Source organism: Pleurodeles waltl, chromosome 5, assembly GCF_031143425.1.
Source record: "Pleurodeles waltl isolate 20211129_DDA chromosome 5, aPleWal1.hap1.20221129, whole genome shotgun sequence".
Classification (NCBI taxonomy): Eukaryota; Metazoa; Chordata; class Amphibia; order Caudata; family Salamandridae; genus Pleurodeles; species Pleurodeles waltl.
Window position 1 is genome coordinate 301,788,118 of NC_090444.1, and position 17,194 is coordinate 301,805,311.

The following is a 17,194-nucleotide window of genomic DNA, read 5'->3' on the forward strand; positions in this document are numbered from 1 at the left end:
AAACTCTGCCAAGAGCTCCTGGAGCTGTACTTTGATAGGGTTTGATCCAATTTTTATATTTTTGATTTTGCAGAGTCCTTAACTCTGACATCCTAAGATGCAGGTAAGGGGTGAGGTTGAGCTCCACCACCATCTCTTCTGCAGTAGACATTATTTCTCTAAAAGTGGGGATACTTTTTAAGAATCTAAAACTATCTCTAGAATTTAATCCAAACTTTAAAAAACTTTTAAACTCTAAAAGAAATGCTAACAGAGACTAACACAAGGCCCTAGCAGGACTTTTAAAAATTTAGAAAAATAGCTCAAATTTCAAAAATCAGTTTCTAATGACAATTTTGGGAATTTTAGTTGTGTGATCAGGTATTGGCTGAGTAGTCCAGCAAATGCAAAGTCTTGTACCCCACCGCTGATCCACCAATGTAGGAAGTTGGCTCTGTATGTACTATTTCAAAGTAAGAAATTGTGTGCACAGAGTCCAAGGGTTCCCCTTAGAGGTAAGATAGTGGCAAAAAGAGATAATTCTAATGCTCTATTTTGTGGTAGTGTGGTCGAGCAGTAGGCTTATCAGAGGGTAGTGTTAAGCATTTGTTGTACTCACACAGGCAATAAATGAGGAACACACACTCAAAGACAAATCCCAGGCCAATAGGTTTTTATATAGAAAAATATATTTTCTTAGTTTATTTTAAGAACCACAGGTTCAAGATTTACAAACAATACTTTAAATGAAAGGTATTTCACTCAGGCATTCTAGGAACTTTGAATAATCACAATAGCATGTACAGTTGTGACAAAAATGGCAATAAGCTATTTTAAAAGTGGACACTGCAAAAATCAACAGTTCCTGGGGAAGGTAAGTAAATGTTAAGTTCACAGGTAAGTAAAACACTTACCGGGTTCAAAGTTGGGTCCAAGGTAGCCCACCGTTGGGGGTTCAAGGCAATCCCAAAGTTACCACACCAGCAACTCAGGGCCGGTCAGGTGCAGAGGTCAAAGTGGTGCCCAAAACACATAGGCTTCAATGGAAATAGGGGTGCCCGCAGGTAAGTACCCGCGTCTTCTGAGGGCAGACCAGGGGGGTTTTGTAGGGCACTGGGGGGGGACACAAGCAGGCACAGAAAGTACACCCTCAGAGGCACAGGGGCGGCCGGGTGCAGAGTGCAAACAGGCATCAGGTTTCTAATAGGAATCAATGGGGAGACCCGGGGGTCTCTTCAACGATGCAGGCAGGCACAGGGGGGGCTCCTCGGGGTAGCCACCACCTGGGCTAGGCAGAGGGTCGCCTTGGGGTCGCTCCTGCACTGGAGTTCGGTTCCTTCAGGTCCTGGGGGCTGCGGGTGCAGTGTGGTTTTCAGGCGTCAGGTTCCTTGAAGCAGGCAGTCGCGGTCAGGGAGAGCCTCTGGATTTCCTCTGCAGGCGTCGCTGTGGGGGCTTAGGCGGGTCAACTCTGGCTACTCACGGGCTCGCAGTCGCCGGGGAGTCCTCCCTGAGTGTTAGTTTTCTGCAGGTCGAGCCGGGGGCGTCGGGTGCAGAGTGGAAAGTCTCACGCTTCGCAGGAAACGTGTGGTCTTTAAAAGTTGTTTCTTTGTTGCAGAAAGTTGCAGTTTCTTGAACAGGGCCGCTGTTCTCTGGAGTTTCTTGGTCCTTTAGATGCAGGGTAGTCCTCTGAGGCTTCAGAGGTCGCTGGACCCTGTTGAATGCGTCGCTGTTGCAATTTTCTTCGAAGTAGGGAGACAGGCCGGTGGGGCTGGGGCCAAATAAGTTGTCCTCTCCGTCTTAACTGCAGGGCTTCAGGTCAGCAGTCCTTCTTCTTCTTTAGGTTGCAGGAATCTATCTTCCTCGGTTCTGGGAGCCCCTACATGCTCAATTTAGGGGGGTGTTTGGGTCTGGGAGGGCAGTAGCCAATGGCTACTGTCCTTGAGGGTGGCTACACCCTCTTTGTGCCTCCTCCCTGTGGGGAGGGGGGCACATCCCTAATCCTATTGGGGGAATCCTCCTTCTACAAGATGGAGGATTTCTAAAAGTAAGAGTCACCTCAGCTCAGGACACCTTAGGGGCTGTCCTGACTGGGGGGTGACTCCTCCTTTTTTTTCTCATTATGTCCTCCAGCCGTGCCGCCAAAAGTGGGGGCAGTGGCCGGAGGGGCGGGCATCTCCACTAGCTGGGATGCCCTGTGGCGCTGTAACAAAGGGGGTGAGCCTTTCAGGCTCACTGCCAGGTGTTACAGTTCCTTCAGGGGGAGGTGGGAAGCACCTCCACCCAGTACAGGCTTTGTTCCTGGCCACAGAGTGACAAAGGCACTCTCCCCATGTGGCCAGCAACATGTCTGGTGTGTGGCAGGCTGGCAAAACTAGTCAGCCCACACTGGAAGTCGGGTATGTTTTCAGGGGGCATCTCTAAGATTCCCTCTGGGTGTATTTTTACAATAAAGTCCACACTGGCATCAGTGTGCATTTATTGTGCTGAGAAGTTTGATACCAAACTTCCCAGTTTTCAGTGTAGCCATTATGGTGCTGAGGAGTTCGTGTTTGACAGACTCCCAGACCATATACTCTTAAGGCTACCCTGCACTTACAATGTTTAAGGTTTTGCTTAGACACTGTAGGGGCATAGTGCTCATGCACATATGCCCTCACCTGTGGTATAGTGCACCCTGCCTTAGCGCTGTAAGGCCTGCTAGAGGGGTGACTTACCTATGCCACAGGCAGTGTGAGGTCGGCATGGCACTCTGAGGGGAGTGTCATGTCGACGTAGTCATTTTCTCCCCACCAGCACACACAAGCTGGCAAGCAGTGTGTATGTGCTGAGTGAGGGGTCCCTAGGGTGGCATAAGACATGCTGCAGCCCTTAGATACCTTCCCTGGCATCAGGGTCCTTGGTACCAGGGGTACCAGTTACAAGGGACTTACCTGGGTGTCAGGGTTGTGCCAATTGTGGAGACAAAGGTACAGTTTAGGGAAAGAACACTGGTGCTAGGGCCTGGTTAGCAGGGTCCCAGCGCACTTTCAAATCATAACTTGGCATCAGCAAAGGCAAAAAGTCAGGGGGTAACCATGCCAAGGATGCATTTCCTTACAAGGTGTAAGTGACATCTCCTCCCTCCCATTCTGCCCCCAATGGCCCATCAGGATGTGGATGGCCCATCAGTCACACATAAGCTCCCTTTTTGTGTGGTTGTCTTGGGGGAATGCACAAAGTCCAGCTGTTACCCACCCCAGACGTGAATTTCAGAGACAGGTGGCACCAAATGGCTAAAGTAACAAAAACACCAACTTTCTAAAAGAGGCATTTTCAGAATTACAAATTAAAATCCGACTTTATCATAAGTTGTGATTTTAAATTGTGATTCCACAGGCACCAAACTTGAGGATCCCATCCCTTCCCAATTGGAAATTAAACTCAGAAGATGTAATAAAGTAATTCCAATGTTATGCTATGGGAGAGATAGGCCTGGCAGTATTGAAAATTTGATGTATGAGTTTTTCACCACTAAGCCATTTAAAACTTAAAAGTGCATGCCCTGCTTTTTGAATACACTGCACTCAGCCCTTGGGCTGTCTGGGGCCTACCTTAGAAGTGACTTATATGTATTAAAAAGGAAGGTTTGGACCTGGCAAGAGGGTTACCTTGCCAGGTTGACGTGGCAGGACAAAACTACACACAAAAGCTCTGCAGTGGCAGGCCTGGGGCATGTTGAAGGGCTACGTAAGTGGGTGGCACAATCAGTGCTGCAGGCCCACTAGTACCATTTAATTTACAGACCCTAGTCACAGGTAGTGCACCTTACTAGGGACTTATAAGTAAATAAACATGCCAATTGTGGAGAAGCCAATATCACTAGGTTTTAAGCAGAGAGCACATACACTTTAGCACTGGTTTGCAGTGGTAAAATGCCCAGGGTCCTAAAGCCAGAAAAAGGAATTCAGCAAAAAGGGGAGGAGGAAGGCAAAACTTCTGGGGATGACCCTGCAGAAAGAGACATTTCCAACATATGGAATCCTTGATCCATGGAACAATCAGTGCAAACTAAATGGCCTCACGCAATTACCATGTTTTTTTTTTCACTTTTGTGATTTTTCCTTGCCTCACAGCATGCCCTGCCAGTAAAAGCAATCAGGTCATGGGACAAGTTTGCCCATTGTTAAAAGTGTTCCAAAACCAATCCCCAGTCCTGATGATGATCTTATTTTAAACAATAGTTTGAAACACCATAGTTTATTTGAGTCCAGAATCATTTGTTCACCAGTATACACACGTCACGTCCTCACATTTGCCACAGCGTGTGATAATTTTTTGACCACTTCCTTGTTGTAGTGAAACGATGCTTTATCAATTTACTCAAGTATATGTATCCAGCATATAGGTGTTGGTATGTTATACTGTGCGGCATTTAGTACATCTTGGATGATTTCTACATACATTAACTTCTGAATATGTATTCTAATGAGTCCATAGTGAAGCACTGTTTTCGTGCTACTCTATAGTCCTCAACAGAACTATGCAACTAAACACGGCGTATCCTTTGTGTTATATAATCCATAGGCCAATGTGTTATGTGGGCCAATAAATGTTGACACTGCAAAAGGCATTCGTGTGAAAAAAATAAGCTTTTCGTGCCTCATGGTGGGTCTGTTTTGAGCCTCCAAAGGATTTGTGCCTTAAAAATTCTCTTAGAAAACGGCAACTTCCTGCACCGTGTGAGTTCATCACTAACAGACGTCTCGCCTGGCCTCTCCCAGCACTTTCTGTCAGTCGGCGGCCGCCTCTCCGCCTGGTGAGACTCAGCCCCATCACTCGAGCTGCGTTTTCCGTTGTTTCTCTCGGAGTTGCTTCTGTCTGAAATGCTCTGGCCTCGTCTGTTTCGCAGATGACTGTCTGCTGTGGGCCTCTCTCTGGCACCGGGGAGAGTGGCCAGCTGGAGCCCAGGGCGGCCGGAGCTCCGACGGGAGGACAGCGGAGCCTGCATCTGGACTGCAAGGCGGAGAGAGTCGAGCTGCACGACTCCACGCACCGCTCTTAAGTTTGACGCCGAAAAGTTAAAGTACAAACAAGTAAGTGATACTTTTTGCAGTTATAATTTCCCTTAACGTCCCCAGGTCCCCAGGCAGTGAATATTTAGGTCTTCACGTACGAACCTGAAGGGTAACGCAGGAAGTCAAGCCAGGCAAAGGGATATAAAGAGCGGCCGTCTTCCCAAGTAAATACCTGTTAGTTTATTTTCTTCTGTAGTGTTGAGTCTGCAGAAGGTGGGGCGGAGGTGGGGGGTTTGGGGGCACTGGTTCATACAGAGTAAAGCTGCTATGAATGCAGTCAGCCAGGGGAGAAAAACTCCTCCTGAGAAGAAGACGGCGGCCTGGGCACATTTCTGTGGAAACTGGGAGCCAGAAAATAATAAAACCCCATGACATCATAGCCCAGCAATGGCAGTCTGCAGAGAGCATTAAATCTTCTCGTGAAGTGCGAAAAGATGTGAATATTCACACACACCACGACCCCCGTAAAATATAACACCCTCTCTCACAGCGGTGCTGAACCCCTGTCACTCCTTTCTCCATTGACAAACATAGAAACTTCTGCTCTCTCACAGGGTGTAGATTCCTTAGGTGCGGTGCAGGAGGTACAGTGGCACCGGAGCCCCCTGACCCTTGATTATTGCGGTAGGTAATAACTCAAACAGCAGATAGGCCTATTCCGTTCCTTATACTAGGGCCCGTGACACACTCCCTACGCTCTTCTTTCTCTAAAACACCCGAATGGTGTCATACCTGCCAAACGCCTCCATTGTATCTAAGTATAAGTCCTTCTGCCAGTCCGGACTTTCTAGTTAACGGAGAATTGTCTGCTGGGATTTTTACCTCATGCTTCCAGTGTTAAAGGAATATCTACGTGCCCTGGAATGTAACAGGCAGTTTAATTAGGAAAAAACAGATTGGCTTGCAAAAGGGGTATGGTATGGCAGCTCTCACAACGAGTTTCTGTGTGGCTCTAGGTCTCTGCTACTGCATTTTCACGTTTTTAAAGCAACCTGTAAAACATATTAAATTCCAACCCAGCTTTTTGGGTTTCGTGGGCAGGTGTGTAACACAGGTCCCCTCGGGCCTTGCGACGCAGGGTTGGGGAGACCCTTCAAGGAGCCCTCAATCCTTCAAGAGAGTCCCATTCTGCCAAAGGTCAATGACTATCTGTGATATGTGGGAGATCTGGGGGACCCTCATCACTTTCTGTGGGGCCCCTCATCACTTTCTGTGGGGGCGGCATCGTTTTGCGTTACGCCAGTGCTCCAGCAAGATATTCTTTTCCAGGCAGGGAACAACTTTGATTTTTTTACTGCCCATTTTTTGCGAATTCAAGCCCTATGTTGCCTAACAATATTGATTTTTTTTTTACCAAGGATAAGATAAAAAAAAATAAAAAAAAGTGAGCTAGAGAGTAAGTTGGCTTTTCTGGTTGGGGCGCCTTTGAGGTGGGTTTGTAATATGCCCCTTTCAACATTATCTACAAGTAAAAGCCAACATCCAGAGGGGCATACCACCCTAGCATGATTGAGCGACTGTTTCGTCTGAATAAAATAACACGGGTCATACAACAACATTGTGAAAGTTGGAAAGTCGGGGGGAGGGCGTGTGTGTAGTATGCACAGGTGTACCAGATAGCCAAATGTCACCTAGGAGACGCCCTTCCAGTCCCTGATTTTCGTTTTACAGCGTAAAGCGTTCTGGGAGCTGTAGTGTTGCTCCACTTCAGTTGCTGTTCTTGAACCAACACTCCGGAAAACAGTAATTTGTGAAAGAAAATACTTGTAATTCAGCACTGAGTCCTTGACGACAGCGAACCATTAGTAAACTTAAGCATACGGCGCTGCATACGCTTCACGTGAACTGTGTGTGCAGTGTGTACACAACCGCGGCTGTGTTCTATGCGGCGATGACGTGTGGTTTGTGTGCTGGAGGCGCTGCGTCTTGTCAGCTGGAATAGTTTTCCGAGAGTTTGGGAAAAGAGGGAGGGATACCGAGAAATTCCAGCGGCAGAACAGAAAGGAGGGCCATGTGGGGGAGAGGTTGACAGAGCGGTCTGCAGTGTCCCTCCCTCCGCTGCACCGGGGTGACCTTCCCTCTGGCACGGGGGCAGAGCGCTTCTCGATCAGGCCGCTGATAGTAACCCTGTTTATCGCGTCTGCCGCTTTGAGAAGCCGGGAGACATTCTTTGGTTCACATTCGCAACTGGAACTGGACAGCACGTCCCCACAGGGCTGAGCATTTTTCCAGACACTGAAAGTAATCACCGGGTTCCCCCCTGTGCCAACCTCCTCCCCTGGCAAAGTTTCTCTGAGCGTCTAAAGAAAAAAAAAAGTTTACACTCCAACAGGGATTACCTTCACTTCAAACTCCCACTCTCTCTAAACAATTGTAACTTGTATTTACAATGTTAACCTTTTCGTTCCCGATGTGTTCATTTCACGTCCCGTTGCTTTGTGTTCTGAAATGGGATTATCAGTAAATCAAAATACACTGTAAACAAGCTCGAATAACTAAAATTCAAGTAGTTGTCCTTCAGTCTGTGTACCAGAAATCTTGGTGTGACGGATGTTTGACGTCCTAAATGTACTCGTTTCCATAACAACCGTAACAGTGTGATGCACGTGCCAGGTTGACCTGAGAAGCCACTGGTCTTAATTTGTTAAAACAATAGAAGATAAATGCAATAAAAAAATAGAAGAGAAGTGATTTAACCAAAACTATGTTTAGGATTCTGCTGCCTGAGGCGGGGATGCTGAATGACAAGGCTGCCTGGCACTGATTCCACCTCGCGCCCCTCTCGTTCACTCAGAGCCGGTCTTTGCTAAAATAGAGCCCTGGGCGTGGTCGGTGAGAAACTTGGCGCCCTTGCTGACGGTAGTGAATTAAATGAGGCAGCAGGGGGTCCTCTTACTGTTCACTGGTCATGAGCAAGGGAACCTAACTCACCTTACCTTAGCAGCCTCACCCAGATGATGGTTTTGTTGATGTGTGTGAGCAGGAGACAGGGAGGGAAAGGAAAGGGACTAAAGTGGTGTTAAAACATCACCTGAGGTATGATAACGCAGGACTAAAACCACTTTAAACTGGCAAATCAAACAGAAACGAACATACAGGACAAGGCTGGAGGAAGGTGGGAAGGGAGCTGCTGTTTGTGTAACCTTAATGCAGACAGCTGCATGCGGCCCTCAGAATATAGATGTAGCAAGGCTTTTGCGCCTCGCAAACAGCAAAAATCGCTGTTTTCGAGGCGCAAAAGCCACATCGCGATGCCTATTCCCATTGTGCGAGTCGGTAACCTGGTTACCAACTCGCAAAATGGGAATGCGAGTCGCAAATAAGAAGGGGTGTTCCCCTTCCTATTTGCGAGTCACATTGCAATGGAGAATTGCTTTGTGACCGCGAATGCGGTCGCAAAGCAATTTGCAGTTACCACCAGTGTCACACTGGTGGTAAGCCATTCGCAAAAGGGAAGGGGTCCGCATGGGACCCCTTCCCCTTTGTGAATGGCCCTGAAAACATTTTTTCAGAGCAGGCTTTGGTCCTATGGACCACTGCCTACTCTGAAAAAATGAAACTGACACGTTTCATTTTTCGTGTGTAATGCAACTCGTTTTCCTTTAAGGAAAACGGGCTGCATTACAAAAAAAAAACTGCTTTATTTAAAAGCAGTCACAGACATGGTGGTCTGCTGTCTCCAGCAGGCCACCATCCCTGTGAGTGCTGCGACTCGCAAGGGGGCCACAAATTGCGACCCACCTCATTAATATTAATGAGGTGGGCCATTGCAACCCCCTTGCGACTCGCAGATGGTGTCAGGGACACCATCCTGCATCTGGCATTGCGACTCACAATGCCGGAATTTGCTACATCTGGCCCCATGTCACTGATTGTGATCAAGCAGGGTCCAAACACTCCAGAATCAAGGTCAGACTGTGTCTCCAGTTTGCAGACAATCTTAGTCTCATCTGAGTGTCATGTATATAACTTTAATAGGTCAATCAGGTAAGTGAGGAACCACCAGAGAAGACTTTGAGCATGATAGGTGCAGTGGTGGAACCCTGCAGAATCGCAGATATGAGAGCATGGGATGAAGAAGTGAAAAAAATTGAGATGATATGGAAACAGAAAGATGAAAGGAAATCTAGTTTGGGGCTTTATTTTGAAGACAATATTATGAAGATGGAGGAAGAGTGATGAGTGAGGGATCTTGTGAAAATCTGCATCTGCTGAGAGGCCCAGGAGGATGAGTGAGCCTTTGACTTTTCCATCAGCTTGGATCTTGTGACCATCTCATGTAAAAATGAATTAGAAATGAATGATTGAAGACTGTCTCACAGCGATGGCAGAAACTAAGGCATTGAGCAGAGACTGTAAGCCTCAATGTAATTACTGAGTTGCTGGAAAGCTGCCCTATAAATCAGTGCCACTGGAACCAGGTTACACCTGACTGAAGAGCCTGAAAGATAGTGAAACCAGTCTGGGTCGCTTTTGTTCCTGTTCAGGGAGGACCTGGTCTGGCAGTTCGGCTGGACTGTTCCTATTAGAGCAGGGTCAAGACTGATTTGCATATGGCTGGATCCAAAGTGAGGTTGCATGGTGGGCCAATGAATGATGGGTTAGAATGCTACCCCAAGTGTTTGCCAGTGGATAGAGGTATTGCAAGCATTCCTCCCATTACCTTTTATAAGTGCATAAACGATTTGCACTGGAAGCCAAATAATATGCAACACTGGTCAAAGGCAAGTGTACTCAGTCAGCAATGTACCCACACCCACTTGTGCATAGGCCATGATTTCCCATCTCCTTCTCATTTGGAACGTGCCCTTTTTCAAAAGATTCTTTTGGGCCTCTATCTATCTCCCACCCCTCTGGTGCCAAGCAGGCTTTCACCAATGATCTGTATATCTTTCCTTCTCCTGTGAGAATTAGAACTAGTAGAGTTCCATCCTCTACAGGTGAACCTCTGAAAGCTCTACTACACCAAACCACCACCCTGCTGGGATGGAAGCCTCTGTGCAGAGGCCACAACATCTGTTGCTCTGCCAGAACCTTCCTGTAGTACAAATAGAAAAGTTACAATCAATTTACGACTTATGCCCTTTTCACCCCCACGCTGTAACTTTTCTTATGTTGTCTAGACCTTATATTACACGTTGTAACACTGGATACAGGGTCTTATTGTAGGGTTGAGTCTTCTTTCAAGGATTTGGAGCCACACAGGTAGGAAGCAAATTCTTTATTTCACGTTGGGCCATATTACACAGCGACAGCAGGTAGGTCCTTGTGGGGGCCCCGTCATCCCTCCAGTTGTTCCTATCTTCTAACTTTAACTCCTCAGCACACACCAACATTCTGTGGCATCATTCCTCTCATCATTCCAGACACTAGCTCAGACACAAAGAGACTGGGGACACAGGATAGTACAGGTACAATGCAAACTACTAACTAAACTGCAGTGACTGTACCGAATTACAAAATTAGACAAGGTAATAAGTAAACAATTGCGCATTCCAGGCCTCACAGTGATGCTCGTAGGCCTAGGGCAGTGGTGAAGCAAGAGTAACATGGGCCTTGATGCAAGCGAGTAAACTTGCCCCCAGTTAGGTAGTGATGTACGGCCATAGTTGTGGTGCAGGCAGGCCCTCATATGCCTGGGCTCCAGTGCCACAGCACATACTGCATTATTGACTTCTATGCCAAGGGAGGACCCCGCAGGGTGCACAGCTGGCCACTTCCTTTGATGCACTACTGGTAGTAAAGCATATTGGGCCAGATGTACAAAGCCATTTTGCATTTCTTAACGGTCTGAATCGTTATTTCAGGCCGTTAAGAAATGCAAAATGGCCTTTTCTGATGTTCAAAGGCCTTTAGGAAATTGCAAATTGTGATTTCTACCCAGTAGAAATTGCAATTGCAATCCCCAGAATAGGAAATTGCAAATAGGGATTACCTATTTGCGATTCCTATTCTGATGTTCAAAGCATTTCCTAAATGTGATTTGGGCATTTAGGAAATGCAATTACCATCAAGTTGAAGTCAATAATAACCATGTGCAATTTAAAAAAAAGCACCCCAAAATACCTTTTTTATATTGTAATAGAGCACACACATGCCCCATGGGCATATGTGTACTCTACATTTGCACCACTATTTTTGGAGTATACCAAGGGGGCCCTTTTGCCCATTGCCATCCTTGGTTTTGCGTTTCTCAAATAGCGATTTCCTCTTGTGCAAATCCGGCCCATTGACACAAATGCAATGAGATTCCTTATTTGCAGTTTCCTAATAACGATTCCTAGTTAGTAGGAATCGCTATTAGGAAATCGGAAATCGGTATCTCTATACATAGCATTTTGCATTTCTTAAATAACGATTTCTATGAGGTTGCTATTTGGGAAATGCAAAATTGCATTTTAGTACATCTGGCACATTATGAATGGAGACAGTGGCCAGTGACTGCCTTTCACAAAGACTGACCCATCATGCCCAAATTGGCTGCGGAGAGTAACTCGCCAAATCGTTACTGCTATTTTCAGCGGAATTACATCCGTTTAAATCCGCTCCTTGTTTGTTTCAGTAACATTTGGAGGAAATTCAAGAGTCATCCTTTCAGTTTCCGAACTGAAAAGTCACTTCACAGCCAATAACATATCCTGTGGAAATGTTTAACACTCTATTGTGTATTGTTTATTCTACAGACAGCTTCTATAAATGCTGTTCTAGGTCACTCACGAGGCAGCTTCAGTGTTTTTGTCTTATTTTATTTTTGTTCAGACATCCGGAATGCATTGTGTTTAAAGTCTCAAGTTACATTTGCTTTGACTACGCTTATGATCCACCCACCTCTGCTAGTCTACACACTGACTGCTCAACATGTTTCCAACTACTCACCAATAATTTGATTACTCACTGTCTGTCCATCCACCCACTTACCCTTTACCCGTTCATTCTACCATACACCATTCATACCTCTATCCATCCACTCAATCACTCTCATCCATATAACCGAGCCACTCACTCACCCACATCAATTCTTTCATACATCCACACACATATCTGTCCACCTACTCATTCATTAATCCACCACCTACTCACCCATCATCAATCGTATAATCCACCATCAATTCACTCATCTTTTTAGTTTCCCATCATCCACCAACTAATCCACATCCACCTACCCAATCACTCAACAATCACCTACTTGCACACCAATCACCAACTGTTCCACAATTGACCTGCTCATCCACCATCTACATACTCATTAACTGGCCTTTTCATTCACCTACCCACACATTCGTCTGATATCCACCAAAGCACACCCCCATCTCCCTATGCCTGCTATTAAACACCTACCAATTCACAGACTACAACATCTTCCTCTTCCTATCCATCTTCCTACTAAATTTCCTCTAGGCATGTACCCATTTCACCCACCTATTCACTCACTCACTCACTAGCATCTGTTTTCTACACACATATTTGTCCACCGCCCACCTAGCTATCTACCATCCACCCACTCATCCATGGCACAGCTACCCATTCACCTACACATACGGTACCCATCTGCTCTCTCATTGATAACCTGCAAATACGCAGATTCACCCACTCACTATTCCATCCAAATACTCACCCATCTGGTCATCTAATACATATTCATCTAACCTACAACTCATCCAACCTACACACTCATCAATCTACCTATGCACCCAGCTACTCACTCATCCATCTATTTATGTGTGTGGATGTATAAAAGAATTGATGTGAGTGAGTGGCTCGTTTATATGAATGGGTTCTTTTACCCACTCATCCATATACCTAGCCATTCAACCATCCATCTACCCAAACACCTACTATCTCATCATTCCACCTACCAATGCTTTCTTTCACCTACTTACTCATACACCTGTCCATCACTCCAAGTGTTGGTCAACCTATTCATCCATACACCTAGCCAAATACTCACCCATCCACCTACGCATGCACCCTTTCACACATACAGCTACTCACACAGCCAACACCTCACATTGGCCACTGATATCCAGGATTGTTTGCTTGCCAGTTCAGTTTGCCACGTGTCATAGGTTGCCATAAATCAGTCTTGCTGGCCATACTCCATGTCTGTTACCTAAAAACCTCTTCAAAGTTGCTTCCCCCATACTTCTCTTTTCGACATGAAATTCTGGTTGCCACACTTTAGGAGATAATCAGAACATTTAGAAATAGCAAGGTGAAGAGTCAGCTTGCGCAGTCTGTTACAAACCATTAGCAGCTGGTCTAAGATTAACCATTTTTCTGTGAGTACCAAGTATAAGTAACAGGGAAATGGCTTACCTTCGACCATTCATAAATTAAGAGACATTTTGCTGATGTGCACACTTTAAAATTTTAAGAAACAAAGCCTATCTGTTCGTTCTGTACAAACTGCATCAGATTGGCAGTGCTCATATTTCACGTGCTTTAAACCCCAGTCCCCTGAAAGTTGCAGCCAGTATCTCCAGAATGGACTCAGCATTCCAGCTTTGGCATCAGCTTTCAGGTGTGTGTATTTGTGAGTGTGTGACTCTTGTACTGCTCTTCACTATGCTGTAAATGTTCTGTGTATGTGTATTGCTCCACATATTCTCTGTACGTTACTGATGCATACTTGAATATTGTTAATATACAAACGCCAAAACGACTGGCATTGTCACTATCTGTTTCATTTCACCTCATTCTGGTTTTGTCTCGGACCAAAGAGACATATAAAACAAGCATTGACAAAGCCAATAGCTCTTGCCTACAATTGCTATTGGCTTTGGCAATGTTTTGTAGCCATGTTGTACAACAGCACGGCAAAAAATAATTTTTAAAAAGCACTATAACGCGGGGCAAGAGCTAATTCTTTTTTTTGTTAAGAAAAGTGCATTAGCACTGCCGCATCATAGTGCTTTTTAGGGTCGAGCCTGCGTTGCATGCGCTTGCGTTTCGCTTGTGAGACGCTTTAGTAGATAGAAAAGGGCTCTGAGCTCCGTCCATGTTACGTCAGTGTCTTTCATTGGTTTGTGGGCTTGCCTTTCAAAATCTACTTGCTTTCATTAGTGGAAGGCACGCATATGTCATGCCTTTTCCGGTGATTAGCCCTCCTCGAGCGCAGCGACCAAGTACTGAAAACATGCAAGTCTCGCTGTTTCCCATCAGGTTTGTGGACTACTTTTTATCTTTTTTTCGCAGCGCTATCTTGCTTGACAGAAGTCCAGCGCTTTGCATGACATCGACCCTGTTACATAGTTAATTGCACTTTTGCCGGTTACGTACATAATTGCACTTTTTCCGATAGGTTTCACTACGAGTGAACTGTAGCAGCGCGATTGCGCTCTTTTTTTTGCATTTTTTTTCTTTTCTACCTGCATGCCGTCTTCAACTGTCCCTACAAGTGAACTGTAGCAGCGCGATCGTGCTGTTTTTTTCCATTTAATGTGGCAAGAAAAGTCCGATTGGGAGTTTACAACTGCTAATAGCTGTAACTCAGAGAAATGCGAGACCCTATTGCATTGCAAATGCTTGTTTATGTAGCCATGTCCTTCTCCAAGGCAACAGAAGGAGAGAGAGTGGGAGAGAAGGACATGGGTTGGGGAAGAGGACAGGCAATGGAGATGGGGCATACATGGAGAATGGAGGGTGGACAGAATGGCCTCCGGCAATAAGACGGGCAACAAGGGTGGGTGTGAGGTGCTGGGTGGAAGCTGACAGACAATGGATGATGGACGGTGGAGGTTTGGGCATACAGATGGAAAACAAAGGTTGGGAGGGGCTGGGTGAAAACACATGGACAACGGTAGGTCAGCAGGAGGATTTGGGGCAAGCATGTGTACACAGAAGAGTGAGCAGGAGTTCTGGCCATGCAGATGGATAACAAGTGATGAGGAAAACAGAAGGACAATGGAGGGTGGTTGGGAGGGGATGGTGCAAGGACATGGACAATGGGAGTGGGCAGGAAGGTCTGGGGACAAGCATATGGACAACAGAGGGTAGTCAGAAGGGGATCGTAGCAAGCTCATGTAAAATGGAGGGTGGGCAGGAGGGTCAAGAAACAAGCACATGGACAACAGAGGATTGGGAGGGGGGTCGGGCAAGCACACAGACAACAAAGGAAGGGTGGGTGTTCAGGACTGAGGAGTAACACAGAAAGGGGAGAAGTACCCAGGGAATATAGCTGAAAAACGTATGCACTTGGAAGTGTCTTGAAAATTATTAATCATTTCTTCCTCCAGATTACTCTTGCACACTCTTCTCAGCTCTATTCTGCTGAACTCTTACTTTTCCATATCTCTACTAAACCTTCTCTGAAGAGTCTCCTAATTTCTTTTCCACCGGTGTTGGCTGGATCGTTTATTAGGTCTCACCCTGGCAAGTCTGTTTTCAGGGCATGGGAAGTCCGATTTGTTTAGACTTGTTTAATCCAGTTAGGTATATAGTCACAGGTTTGGAAGCATGGTCTCAAGGTTTTTCAGCATGAGGTGTGAGGTCCCAGAGTGGGAGTCTCAGAATGGGGGAGCCTTGTCTTTGGTTGCATATTAAATGCCAACTTCCCAATTATAGTTAGAAGGATGATCTGTATAGGGGACTGTTTGCCTCGGCAGGTAAGGACTAGGTTGAGAAAAACTGTTGAAGAGGTAATTTGTGTACATCACATCAAGTATTTAGGGAGCTATGAGCTCAGGTCTTTTTACCAGAATAGAAGGAGGAAGGCACTGTGATCACTTGCTATATAGAAAATCTCCAGCTCCCTGTCAGTGAAGGCCCTATCTTTTCTCTGTGTGTCTCCAACAATTTCTCTTTCTCAGGCAGCCTGGCCCAGATGCTAGTTGTTGTGGTCTGATAGCAGAAGTACTTTTTGCTTTTATGCTCTGGTACACACATTTTAATATTCTCTGTTTTGAAAATCCCAATTGTACTGCGGCTTGTAACCTTAGTAAATATTTTGAAGCTCTTCAATTCCTCTAACTAGTGAATGCATCCACGCACATACCAGGCCACATGCTCAATCTGATTTTTTCTAATTTGTCCACATTAGGAGTAGACACCCTCTGCCTGGACAGATCACCATGTCATACCAATGTCCATCCAAATCAGCCCTACAGCACATCATAATAACGTGCCTTCCATTGCATCTATGCAAAAGTCCAAACTTAATCTACTGGGCTTTTCTAATATACTGCAGTCTTTAAAACCTTTGCCAGAATTGAAGGCGGAGGGACTAGAAAGACAAGTAAATTCCTGGAGTGACACCGTTCTGCACAAGCTTATTGCAGAGCCCTTAGCTCCTAAGGATAAAATCCATCCCCCGCTCCATGGTTCAATCAACAGATGATAGCACAAAATAAAGGGTGCAAAATCTTGGAACGTTTGGTATAAAACTAATGATCTTGGTGCCAAGCAACTATAAGGCTGCTATAAAAAACTATCACGGAGCCATTAGGAACTATTATTTGACTTTCTACACAACATTCTCATAACTCTGCCAAATAAGTACTTTTTTATTGTAAAATGCTACCATACCACCCGTCTCTGAGCAAAGTGTAAGGATCTGCCCAATTTGTTCTGAAGAAAATTGTGGATATTTATGCCGCATTTCCTGTGGAGTCTACACATTATATATTCACAAAAGCTGTGTTTCAAGGTTCCCAAAAAGGAGCCACTCTTGCCTGCTTATGATCTCATTGATGCCGAGAACTTCGAGAAGATTTTCAACTCCATCAAATTAGGGTCCCTGCTGGACCCAGCACCTCCTAGAATATTAAAAATGGGAAGTGCAGTTCTATTTCCTCCTCTGATTGACCTCCCTAATCTATCATGTCTGCCACTGCCCAGCAGACATGGAAGCATGTCAAGGTTAAAAAAACGAACTTAGATGTCTGCCACCATCCAGCAGACATGGAAACATCTGACAGTTATATCACTGTTAAAGTAAAGAACTTAAATGTGACTAAGGCAGGGAACTATCATGCAAAATTGTGGAAAAAACAGTCAATCGACAAATCTGAGTATCTTGAATACCACAATCTTTTACATTTCTCTCAATCTGGCTTATGCCTTCGTCATAGCACAGAATCCACTATTGTAAGGCTTACTGAACAAACTAAGGGCCAGATATACAAAGCCTTTTTTGCATTTCTTAACGGTCAGAATCAGTATTT

General features: G+C 45.5%; 1 protein-coding gene across 1 annotated transcript in view; it reads left to right on the top strand.

Annotated features, from left to right (window-relative positions):
- Window positions 1-4,736: 4,736 nt before the first annotated feature.
- The window catches only part of STON1 (stonin 1), a 330,512-nt gene continuing 318,054 nt past the window's right edge, over window positions 4,737-17,194 (top strand). The window contains exon 1 of the mRNA XM_069234043.1: window positions 4,737-5,051. The gene's annotated coding sequence lies outside the window, so the exon portion shown is untranslated. The remainder of the gene's footprint in view (window positions 5,052-17,194) is intronic.